Source organism: Pristiophorus japonicus, chromosome 19 (assembly GCF_044704955.1).
Source record: "Pristiophorus japonicus isolate sPriJap1 chromosome 19, sPriJap1.hap1, whole genome shotgun sequence".
Classification (NCBI taxonomy): domain Eukaryota; kingdom Metazoa; phylum Chordata; class Chondrichthyes; family Pristiophoridae; genus Pristiophorus; species Pristiophorus japonicus.
In genome coordinates, this window is record NC_091995.1 from 49,315,202 (window position 1) to 49,328,550 (window position 13,349).

Here is a 13,349-nt window from a genome sequence, read left to right on the forward strand (position 1 = left end):
TTAAAACAAAAATGTAATTGTTTGAAAAATAAATGTACATATTTTAAAGGATCTAAAAATAAACTTGCCTTATCTCACAGGTTTTTAAATGTTTAAATTATTGAAAACAATGTATTTTTCTGTCCTTTAAAAGTCTGACACAGGCGTAAGAATTTCACAGGCATCCGATGGACAGAAGTTGGGCAAATAGCCCAACTCTCCTGCTGCAAATGCCCATTTCTGTTAGTTTTATATGATCTGTCGAGTGGATTCTCGACAGGTCACAAGTTCCAGGTTTAGGTGCTTGAGCAATGGATGACTAAACCCGAAACTTGTGGGAACCCTACGGGCATGTGCGCAGCTTATACGCACCCATAGGGGCCGTGAATTCAGTCCCAATATCACTGGTATCAGTTGTCAAGGGCCCCAAATTGCTCCAGGCCACCCTCCTTTTCTGCAAGGGATAAATTGTAAGAGTTGCAAATAGGTTGTCAGAATTATGCTGAAGGTAGTGAACTTATCAGTATTAGGAGGGTCTGTATAATTGCCTATGCATGTAACACTTGCTTATGTAGGTATATCACAAATGTATAACGCATTAAACTGAATCCGTAACCTCTGTAATACGTAAACAGCAAAATCAGCAGTTGTTGATCAGAAGTCTCTGAGGAAGAGATAAGGAAACCAGTTTACGCATCTATTATACTGTGGCAAAGTGCAAGTCATGGAACAACACCACAGAAGATGGCCAATTGCATATACCACTCAGAGACAGTTTGATAAGTGTCGACAAATCAGTGTAACTTCTCTGATAGAATTAGACCTATCTCCAACACCTGTATGAATTGTAGTTGAAACCTCTTGTATTTCAGAGGTTTTAGGCTGAACCTTCCCGTGCATTGCTCGTAATAAAACCAGTAAACCTGAGGTTTCGTTTGTTTACTTCTGTGGTCATTATACATTGGGAGCTGGGCAAGGTGTCGATTATCTATATCAGTTAATCCACCCCGGGGAAGAGAAGCCTTCCTGTTAACTCCAACAGAAGGGCGAGGTGTCGATTAACTACATCAGTTAGTCAACTTTGAGGGAGAGAAGCCTCCTTTTACCCCAATTGACGGGCGGGTGTCGATAAACTATTTCAGTTAGTCCACCTTAGGAGTGAAGCCTCCTTTGTACCCCTACATTTGGTGTAGTCAGCAGGATACAGACCTTCTTATCTGGATGATGTGAGAGCTGAATGGCAGTGAGTATGATTTTGTACCACCTGCAGCTGTAGCATTGATGGGGAAGGAGGTAATCTGTATAAAGAATTAGAAGGGGTAATCTGTAGAACAAGTTATAGCGAACCACGGAAGGACGAAAACCAAGGTTGGGAATAGGTGTATTGCCTGAAAAAGAAGGAATACAACCTAAGGGGGAGAGGACCCCAGCGATCGTTTGAGGAAAAATAAGGTGTATGTCCCGAAGCGTGACACGGTAATAACACGGAGAAGCCGGTATTGATCGTGTGCAGCACAAACAAAGAAGGAATACAACCTAAAAAGTGGGATGGGATCCCAGGATCCTAGGAAAACTGGCCAGTGTGATAAAATGCTAGCTGAGAAAAATTGGAAAATTAATAAATGAAAAGAAAAATGCTTGAAAAACACATTGAATTTACAAAGGACAGCGTGTTTTTATCAAAAGATAAAAATGCAACCTTCTTGAAAACTGCAGCTGGCAGAAAGAGAAACAAAGATATTAAGGAAAATGGACTGGAGGAAGATCATCAAAATACAAAACCTAATTTGAAGAAAGGAGATTTAAATTGGCTGTGGAAAAGATATTGGTTTAAATATAAAAACTTACGAGTTAAACCCAACACAGAAGTTTTGTGATGAGAAAGAGAAACAAAGATGTTTAATTATGGACAAGAGAAAGGTCTTCAAAAAATCGTTAAGTTCGGATTCAAAAGGGGGAAAAAATCTAAGTTATGCGAACTCAGCAAAGGAAGGAAAAAACTGGGAATTCTTAAAAAAGATGGAACTGGCACGGAAGTTTAGATTTTGTGCCAAGAGAAATAAAATACAAGATTTGCCGAGTGAACGGGACCGTAAAAACAAAATGCTGGAATGTATATAGCTTGTGTGAAAATTGAATTTCAGTAAACAAAATAGCTATTAAAAATGTGTGGTCTTGTTTTAAATCAATGAAAAAATCTTTGGCAAGTATTTGAATTGGAAGTTTAGAGAAATTGGAGTTTAATCTAAAATGCTGTCTTTCCCGATGAGAAGGTTTTTTTATGACAACTTTACTAATGATTTCTGCTGTTTTAACGGATTCCTAATTTCTAAGCAAGTTTTGAAAGCACAAAGACTTGGGGAAAATTTTTGGGATGATTACGCGAAGTCACGTAATGATGTCAGGCCTTCTTACAAACCTGTAAAGAAGTTAACCCTTTCCCTTGACACATGTTTTATACTGGACATTATTAATTTGGATTTGTTAGTAAAAGAAAGAAGCCTCACCTGACAGACAGAGGGAATGGTGGGATAGTCCAGAATAAAAATAAAACGCAGAAAGCCTATGTAATAATACTCGCCTGCTACAGAGGACAGATAGATACTCAAACAAAGCAAATAGAAGCTAAGATAAATAAGCTGGAAGAGATAAAGATAGGACCAGACGGATAGTGCAGTGCACAGCCATAGCACCATCACCTATGGTAATAGAGCCAATGTACCCCACGGTGGGTAAGTGTAGTCCACAAACCCAACCTAACAGTAAGCCAGACTGGGATAATGAGTGCGGAGTAGAGTGGCCCCCAGCACATGATAATGGCTATTTATCAGTGGCACCGATACACACTACCACCATTCCCATCAATGGACGTAGAGCAGCCCACATTGCCATACAGGAGGTACCCCTCAGCCAACAGGAGAGACACATTCTATTGAATAAGTTACCAAACCCTAAAGCAAAATAGTAGAAATACAGAATTCTGACAAAAGATTGGAGTAGGATACTGTGACTCAAAAGACAGGCGAAAGGGTAGGGGAGTATGAGGAATGAAGGTGGATTGAATACAAAAACCACTCTGGGACTGATGACCCCAACAAAAATGATGCAGCATTCTTGAAAATGTTTAAAGACGGACTAGGAGAGGCACATCAAAAGATAATTAAGTTAGGATTTAAGATAGCAGATGATTGCGTTGAAACTTTGGAATGGGCAGAACACGTGGAAGAGTTAAAGTCAAAACAAAGGCAGAAGATAGCAATAAAAGCAGCAAAGACGAAGGGGGAGGAGACACACCCCCGCACAGCTTGACTGATGTTTTAGCTGTAATAAGGGAGGAGGCGCAGGAAGGCAAGGCCCACAGCAGGCAAAGAAGGGTTTTGCAGTATGTGAATGATATCCTTATTGCCTCTAGCGCAGAACAACAACACGTAATAGCTTCAACTACAATGCTAGGAACAATACAGAGTGCGGGATTAAAAATAAAGCCGAAGAAGGTGCAGGCGGGAAGGAGCGAAGTAACATCTAGGATACATGACTGATGCCTGAGGACAGAAAGGAAGCAATTCAATCAATGCCCAGGCCAGGAAACATGAAAGGGATCAGGAAGGTACTGGGCTATTCAACTACTGCAGAAAGATCAGGAAATTGTGGTTGTAAGGTTAAAACAAGCTCTCACAAGTGCTCCAGTTCTGGGATTACCCGACCAGAATAGGCCCTTCCACATCTATATCCACCACAGCAAAGATCATTACATGGGGACAGGCATAGGCCAGTGGCATAGTAATGTCGGGACACATAGCCAGCATACCTTAGTAGAATTTCTGAACACAGGAAGGCTAAAAACAATATCCGACGCATGAAGGGCAAGGTGGGAAACATGCTCTTAAGCCCCGCAACGGGACAGTAACAATAAAAGACAACTGTAACAACCCTGCAGGGTGGATCATTACGCAGGGAAAGAAGCACCAGTGTAGCCTGGCAGGAGAAGACGAGGGAAGTAGTCAGGCTTGAGGAGGCAGACATGGATGTATATGTAGATAGGTCTCGGCGCTATGTGGGACAACACGGATGGGCCGTGGTAGATAGCAGCGGACAGGTCAAAAGGGAAGGACGGTTTGAAGGGGGTCAATCAGCTCAAGTGGCTGAATTAGTGGCTCTCACTGAAACTCTGAGGCTGACTTGGGGAAATGGAGTAAACATATATACAGACAGTCGATATGCTTTTGGAGAAGTGCATGATTATATGATAGCCTGGAGCAGAAGGGGGTATATGATCTCAGGAGGAGGGCCAATCGTTAAACACTTAGTGGAAGCCTCCCTCCTACCCCAAGTGTGTGCGATCAACGTCAACAGGGGACTGCATGAGCAGATGAAGCAACCAAGCGAGTGGCAGAGACAGGTGCACTGGCCGGGGAAGCCCAAGTCGGAGTATGTACAATCGGGCCTGAGGAAGTAAACATGCTGAAGGTACAGGGAGAAGCCACTCCACAGGAAAAGGAGGGATGGAAGCAAAGAGGGGCCTAACAAGGGATCGACGGGATATGGTAGAGATATGGGAATGTGGTGGCCCCGGAATGCATCCAGGGGAGCCTATTAAATGTATACCACGTTTATGTCCATTCAGGTAGAACCAACGTGATAAGCTCAATGTCCAGATGCTGGTGGTGGAAGGAAATGGGTAGATATAGAGGACCACTGTAGAAGGTGCATGATATGCGCAAAATACAACCCAGGGGGAAAGTAAAGGTCAGAATGGGACATCAGCCCCGACCGAAAGAAGCCTGGGAAAACTTGCAGATAGATTTTACTGGACTGTTACCCAGCAACAAAGGGAAGACATACTGCCTAGTTATAATAGATCAGTTTACAAAGTGGGTAGAGGCTTTCGCCACTAGAAATTGTTCAGCAGAAACCATGACCACGATCCTAGCAGAAGAAATAATGTCACTACAATAGACTTAAATCAAGGTAGCCACTTCACATGGAAGAAAATGAAACAGGCCTGCGCTTTACTCGGGATCAGGCAAAAATATCCCAGATCAAAGAGACTGGAAAGGGATGGGTATACAGGATACCCCGAGTACGAATGAAGCTCAAGGCAACAAGACTGACACCCTTTGAACTACAAAAAAAGATAAGATGCGGAAATTTGTAATGGAACTCTGTAAGCAGTTACACGATTTAAAGACACAGGCTAGAGATTAGCAAATCAAGGACTTAGAGAACGACACTAGAGAACGGAAGGTCCAAGCACCCCAAATAGACAGTCAGGTGATTATCCCAGAGAGGTCCAGGCTGGCACCCAAATGGACCGGACCTTATCAGGTAATAATGGTAAATTATGGTAGTTATAAGGGGTATCAGCAAGTGGAAACACTGGACTCAGTTAAAAAAAAGCATGGTCATTAATTAACCGGTGACGACCGGGAAATATTGTTTATTGCAGGACTCTAGCGCTTGTGGAACTGCAGCCTCATATAGAAACATGGAAACATAGAAAATAGGTGCAGGAGTAGACCATTCGGCCCTTCGCGCCTGCACCACCATTCAATATGATCATGGCTGATCATGCAACTTCAGTACCCCATTCCAGCTTTCTCTCCATACCCCTTGATCCCTTTAGCCGTTACAGCCACATCTAACTCCCTTTTGAATATATCTAACAAACCGGCCTCAACAACTTTCTGTGGTAGAGAATTCCACAGGTTCACAATTCTCTGAGTGAAGAAGTTTCTCCTCATCTCTGTCCTAAATGGCTTACCCCCTATCCTTAGACTGTGACCCCTGGTTCTGGACATACCCAACATCGGGAACATTCTCCCGGCATCTAACCTGCCCAATCCCGTCAGAATTTTATATGTTTCTATGAGATCCACTCTCATTCTTCTAAATTCCAGTGAATATAAGCCTAGTCGATCTAGTCTTTCTTCATATGTCAATCCTGCCATCCCGGGAATCAGTTTGGTGAGCCTTCGCTGCACTCCCTCAATAGCAAGAATGTCCTTCCTCAGATTAGGAGAGCAAAACTGTACACAATATTCAAGGTGTGGCCTCACCAAGGCCCTGTACAACTGGAGCAAGACCTCCCTGTTCCTATACTGAAATCCTCTCGCCATGAAGGCCAACATGCCATTTGTCTTCTTCACCGCCTGCTGTACCTGCATGCTAACTTTCAACAGCTGATGTACCATGACACCCAGATCTCATTGCACCTCCCCTTTTCCTAATCTGTTACCATTTAGATAATATTTTAATTTCCTATTTTTGCCACCAAAGTGGATAACCTCACATTTATCTACATTATATTGCATCTGCCATGCATTTGCCGACTCACCTAACCTGTCCAAGTCACCCTGCAGCCTCTTAGCATCCTCCTCATAGCTCACACTGCCACCCAGCTTAGTGTCATCAGCAAACTTGGAGGTATTACATTCAATTCCTTCGTCTAAATCATTGATGTACATTATAAATAGCTGGGATCCAAGCACTGAACCTTACGGTACCCCACTAGTCACTGCCTGCCATTCTGAAAAGGACCCGTTTATTCCTACTCTTTGCTTCCTGTCTGCCAACTAGTTCTCTAACCATGTCAATATATTACCTGCAATACCATGTTCTTTAATTTTGCACACCAATCTCTTCTGTGGGACCTTGCCAAAAGCCTTTTGAAAGTCCAAATACACCACATCCATTGGTTCTCCCTGGTCCACTGTACTAGTTACATCCTCAAAAAATTCTAGAAGATTTGTCAAGCATGATTTTCCTTTCATAAATCCATCCTGAAAGCAGTGACCGATCCTGTCACTGCTTTCCAAATGCGCTGCTATTATATCTTTAATAATTGATTCCAACATTTTTCCCACTACTGATGTCAGGCTAACCATAATTCCTTGTTTTCTCTCTCCCCCCCTTTTTTAAAAAGTGGGGTTACATTAGCTACCTACCAATCCATAGGAACTGATCCAGAGTCTATAGAATGTTGGAAAATGACCACCAATACATCCACTCTTTCTAGACCCATTTCCTTAAGTACTCTGGGATGCAGCCTTTCAGGCCCTGGGGATTTATCAGCCTTCAATCCCATCAATTTCCCCAACACAATTTCCTGACTAATAAGTATTTGCCTCAGTTCCTCCTTCTCGGTAGACCCTCGGTCCCCTACTTTCTGGAAGGTTATTTATGTCTTCCTTAGTGAAGACAGAACCAAAGTATTTGTATAATTGGTCTGCCATTTCTTTGTTCCCCATTATAAATTCACCTCATTCTGACTGCAAGGGACCTACATTTGTCTTCACTAATCTTTTTCTCTTCACATATCTATAGAAGCTTTTGCAGTCAGTTTTTAGGTTCCCTGCAAGTTTCCTCTCATACTCTATTTCCCCCTCCTAATTAAACCCTTTGTCCTCCTCTACTGAATTATAAATTTCTCCCAGTCCTCAGGTTTGCTGCTTTTTCTGGGCAATTTATATGCCTCTTCCTTGGTTTTAACACTATCTCTAATTTCCCTTGTTAGCCACGGTTGAGCCACCTTCACCGTTTTATTTTTACGCCAGACAGGGATGTACAATTGTTGAAGTACATCCATGCGATCTTTAAATATCTGCCATTGCCTATCCACCATCAACCCGTTAAGTATCATTCGCCAGTCTATCCTAGCTAATTCACGTCTCATACCATCGCAGTTACCTTTGTTTAAGTTCAGGACTCTAGTCTCTGAGTTAACTGTGTCACTCTCCATCTTAATGAAGAATTCTACCATATTATGGTCAGTCTTCCCCAAGGGGCCTCGCACAACAAGACAGCTAATTAATCCTCTCTCATTACAAAACACCCATATTTGTCGAGAAAACCATCCCTGATACACTCCAGGAAATCCTCCTCCACCATATTGCTGCCAGTTTGGTTAGTCTAATTTATATGTAGATTAAAGTCACCCATGATAACTGCTGTACCATTATTGCATGCATCTTTAATTTCCTGTTTTTTGCCATCTCCAACCTCACTACTACTGTTTGGTGGTCTGTACACAACTCCCACTAGCGTTTTCTGCCCTTTGGTGTTCCGCAGCTCTACCCATACAGATTCCACATCATCCAAGCTAATTTCTTCCTTACTATTGCATTAATCTCCTCTTTAACCAGCAACGCTACCCCACCTCCTTTTCTGTCTATCCTTCATGGACAACAGGTTGAGGAATGGCAAGGCCTGTATTACATTAGTTTAAAAACAATCAAAAACACTGATGGTGACGCACGTAGCAACAGTAGACTTAAATAACAGGCATAAAACAACGTAACGAGGAAATAAAACAACATTGGGGATGGGCCAGTAATTCGGGACCAATAATTAGTGAGAATAAGACCACGGTGTGTTTTATAATCAGGAGGGACAGAGATACTGCACCTGGGGGAAGTGGGTACAGATTTCACTCAACATCTATGAATGGTGGTGGAGGGATATCTCCTGAGATAGACCCACCAACACGGCCCCACCCACTACTTTAGCAACAGTGAGCACTACCAGGACCCCGACTATCACACCCCCAGCGCCAACGTGTCCAACTCTGAACGCTGGGGCAAAAGGGAGATTGATAAGGCAGACCAAGGATAAGATACACTTCGGGAAACGCAGCGGGAGTTCCGACGGTAAACACTATAGACCTACACACGTTAGATAATTGAGTTAATGCTCTAACACTAACCTTACAGGGATTGCTGGAAAGGGATGAGGATAATGAAAAGATACAGGCACAATTGGGTAATGGCGTAGAAAGGGAATTATTACAAGTGGCCCATGCCAGAACTATAAATTTGATGAATAGAGCAGAATGGAACGGAAGTAAAACCATACAGATAGAACTAGTATGTACAGGATATGGAGCATGGTTGCTCAATGGAATACAAGATAACCTAGAGCAGCTTCAGAATGGAAAGGTGCCGGATTGGATAACACTTGATGTATTTACCAACTAGACCTTGGACAAAAACATGACGAGGTGCGGAGAAATAGTCATGATTGGGTCCCAAAGGCCTAATGTGTAACTGGACATTTAAATATAACAGGTTTTGTATTATCAATACCTCAGTATGATGTGACAAAGGGAGATCCTCTATACCAAATGTAGGAGGAATAAGAAATCAAACTCGCGTGCGGTACAATGACAAACCATAAATGTAACTGAAGAGAACAACAATACTAACTGGTCTCAGCATAGATGATTGTTATAAAAATCACCCCCCTAACACAGAACTACGAAATATAAAGGGGTTTATTATAACCCCTGAGCTTAAGGAGGAAAGATCGATGGGACAATGATGGACATTACCTGAGGAAGTTATGCGAAGGCTATCAGGCCACAAGGAAAACCGATAACCAAGTTGCTTGATGTCATGATCCACGACGAATAATCAAAGATGACTGTGGATATAACCAAGTGGACGGGTGCACCTTGAGCATACTCAAACTGAAAGAGGAACAAACTCGACTGAATTGGACATCGTTCGACAACAAAGAGGATACCCCAGGCGGGGCAGAAATTCGGCAGAATAGAGAAGACCCCAAGTGGAGGAAAGATAGAAGAAAGAGGATACCCTAGGTGGGGCATAATTCGAACACTGAGAAAATGCTGGCTAAAAAGGACTTATACACGAACTATGCTGGACTCAACGTACTGGTTGTAGTGCAAGGGAACTCACCTTGCTAGTATTATCCTGTAAAAAGGTGTAACCGACTTAAGAGGCAGGCCTTAGCCCGTACTATAGTTAAAACATTGAATAAAGGGAAATCGGACAGTCCGCCAGAAAGGACTTACTTAGCATAACCTTGCTGGGAAAGCCAACAGGTCGATCCTGCAGCTCGGTAAGTAGCGCTACCCAAGCGAAAGGACAACCTGGAAGCTAACCCGTGAGGTATTAATTGGGAAATGGCCTATCTTGGGCATATAGCCAAGGGCCATAAGGGGGGAATTGTAAGGGATAAATTGTAAGAGTTGCAAATAGGTTGTCAGAATTATGCTAAAGGTAGTGAACTTATCAGTATTAGGAGGGTCTGTATAAATGCCTATGTATGTAACACATTTATGTAGGTATAGCACAAATGTATAACGCATTAAATTGAATCCTTAACCTCTGTAATGCTTAAACAGCAAAATCAGCAGTTGTTGATCAGAAGTCTCTGAGGAAGAGATAAGGAAACCAGTTTAGGCATCTATTATACTGTGGCAAAGTGCAAGTCATGGAACAACACCACAGAAGATTGGAAATTGCATATACCACTCAGAGACAGTTTGATAAGAGTCAACAAATCAATGTAACGTCGCTGATAGAATTAGACCTATCGAGGATTATGTAGGAGGGTGCTCCTCTCCAAAACCTGTATAAATTGTACTTGAAACCTCTTGTATTTCGGAGGTTGTCGGCTGAACCGTCCCGTGCATTGCTCGTAATAAAACCGGTAAACCTGAGGTTTCGTTTGTTTACTTCCGTGGTCGTTGTACAGTGGGAGCTGGGCGAGGATTCGATTATCTATATCAGTTAATCCACCCCGGGGAAGAGAAGCCTTCCTTTGTACCCCAACAGAAGGGCGAGGTGTCGATTAACTATATCAGTGAGTCCACTTTGAGGGAGAGAAGCCTCCTTTTACTCAAACTGATGGGCAGGTGTCGATTAACTATATTAGTTAGTTCACCTTAGAAGGAGAGAAGCCTCCTTTGTACCCCTACATTTCCTAATGTAATTGTAAAAAATGTATGTTATTCCTTCCAAGTCTCCCCAGTCCCAATAACTGCCCAGAGCTGGTTCTCAGTAAGTGTAACAGAACTGGCTGTGGGGCTTAAAGCTGGCACTGGTGAATTATGACAGTTTAAATGCTGGCATCCGTCAGTAAATGTCCTTCACAGAAAAGCACCCACTTCATCACATACCGTTCAATATTAAAGATGACCGATACGGGGTATGTCAATTAACAGTCAGATATAGTGGTCATGAATTCTAGTAACCACAGTAACCAGACGGTCTAAAGGGTGAAAATAACGATTTGAAAACATGTTTCCTCACCCTATCCTTTCAGCTCCCTGAATGGGTTCAGGGTCAGTGATTGACGATTACTGTCCCATGTCACACTCTGCTGGCCAGTCTTCAGGTTGAGCCTTTGTCGTGAGATTAATGGATGAAAATCACAGCCTGGGAAGCCAAAGCACGAATTTCCAATTCGGCGACTGAGGCTGTTCCTGACTCTGTGTTTTTATTTAAATCACCTGGGAACCGTGAATACAGGGGGACGGACAGAGGGGTAAATGCCCAGAAGGGTTCCTGCCAATGTGGTGCCCATTTAAATGAATGGTCAGAAATTCGGGTATGTTCATTAGGGGCTTGTGCACCACCTTCCCCAATGTCCCTGCACTCACTGTTCTGGGGCAATCCAATAGCCCGGGTACATGGACAGGGAAATTTAGCTCTCTCTGTCTGGGCATTTAAAAATCTTCCATTGAGATTGATAACTACCACATTTGAGAAAATATTAAAAGTATCACTGCATAAAAATATGAATTACAGTTTTACCACAAGACGTGCAAGCGAATTATTATTTTCTACAACACGATGCAACTGCAGTAAATGTGTTAAATTATTGCTGCTCTTTTCTAGTTCAATTAATGATTAATAAATCTGTTTGGGATTAAAGCTAATACAATACTTGGTGCTTGGTGTAGTTTTACTCGGCCACTTACAACAAGGAGGATCCCACTATTTACAGGATAGATAAAACAGATCTAACCTCACACTCTTTTCTCTTGTAGGTGGTCTGGGAGAGACATTTTATAGGGTGTCCTGGGCGGGACATTTACCTCAGCTTATTAAAAACAATTCATGAGGAGCAGGAATGTAACAATGGACCAACAGTTTACCAGCAGGGGGCAGCACTGAGATGGTTAAGAATTGCCTGCTGAAACACTGATCAGCGGGGGCAGGGAACAGGAATGGGCACCCAAAGGATAAAAATGATCACAGAGATATGATGTCAATGGAAAAGAAAATCAGGCCGAGTGTGAAACAGCTGACCATTTTCTATCAGATTAACTCGGGAATAGGAAATACAATATCAAAATCTGCGGATGACATCAAATTGGGGCATATAGTTAACAGTAAATATGAGCGAGAGTAGGCCATACAGCCCCTCCAGAATGCAAAACAAGACAATAAGACATTAACAATCTTGTGCAATGCACTTGCAAATGGCAAATTAATTCCAATATCGTTAAATGTGAGTGGGTGCATTTTGATAGGAGCAGTAAGAAGGTCACAATGGAGAATAAGAGTCTAAATTGGTTACAGGCCCAAATGGAGCCAGGGTTACAGCTTTCCAAATCATTATCAGTAGCAACTCAAGTTAACAAAGGTTAGCAAAAAATAGACTGAGGGAAAGTAGAGAAGTTATGATGAACATATTTAGAACCTTTGTTAGACCACACAAACACTTCAGAAAGAGCAAAAATGATTTACAAGGATGCTATCAGAACTGAGATGGTGCAACTATCAGGGAAGGCTGAACAGGCTGGGGCTCTGTTCTCTAGAAAAGAGAAGGCTGACGGGTAATGTAATAGAAGTCTTTACAATTAGGAAGGGCTTCTGGAGGTTAGACATAGAGAAGACGTTTCATCTTGTAGGACAGTCCGAAACTAGGGGTCAGTAATATAAGATTGTCACTAATATATTGAATAAGGAATTCTGGAGAAAATTTTTAATTGAGAGAGTGCTGAGAATGTGGTACTCACTACCACAAGGAGTGGTTGAGGTGAACAGTATCGAGGTATTTAAGGGGAAGCTATATAATACATGAGGGAGAAAGGAAGAGAATGATATGTTGATAGGATTAGATGAAGTAAGTTGGGAGGAGGCTCGTGTGGAGCACAAACGCCAGCATAGACCAGTTGGCCTGTTTCTGTGCTGTAAACTGTGCAGCTTTACGTAATACCAGTGCAACTTGCCAACCCACAGTTAGGATATGCACAGGTTACTCAGGGCCAACTCATCAAGACAGAACCAGAAAGCAAAATCCACTAACAAGTCTTTATTGACTTCAAAATAACAACGATCACTATTTAAACTTACACCTTGATTATACAAATAGTTAGTAGATAGTAATAGTTATACACAGGGTTACCAACACTTTCAGTCTGAGAATTTAATATCGTTACTTAACGAAATGAATAACAGCTTATAAAGGCGATTCAGAGTATCACCGAAATTCAGCATTAACTGGGTTGTGGTTTATCAAATTATGACTCAGATCAGCGACGACTGCAAATTTGTGAAAATAAAAGAGGATTAACTCCTTAGAGAGACAGAAAGCTAACTGCAATAGATAAGCAGTCT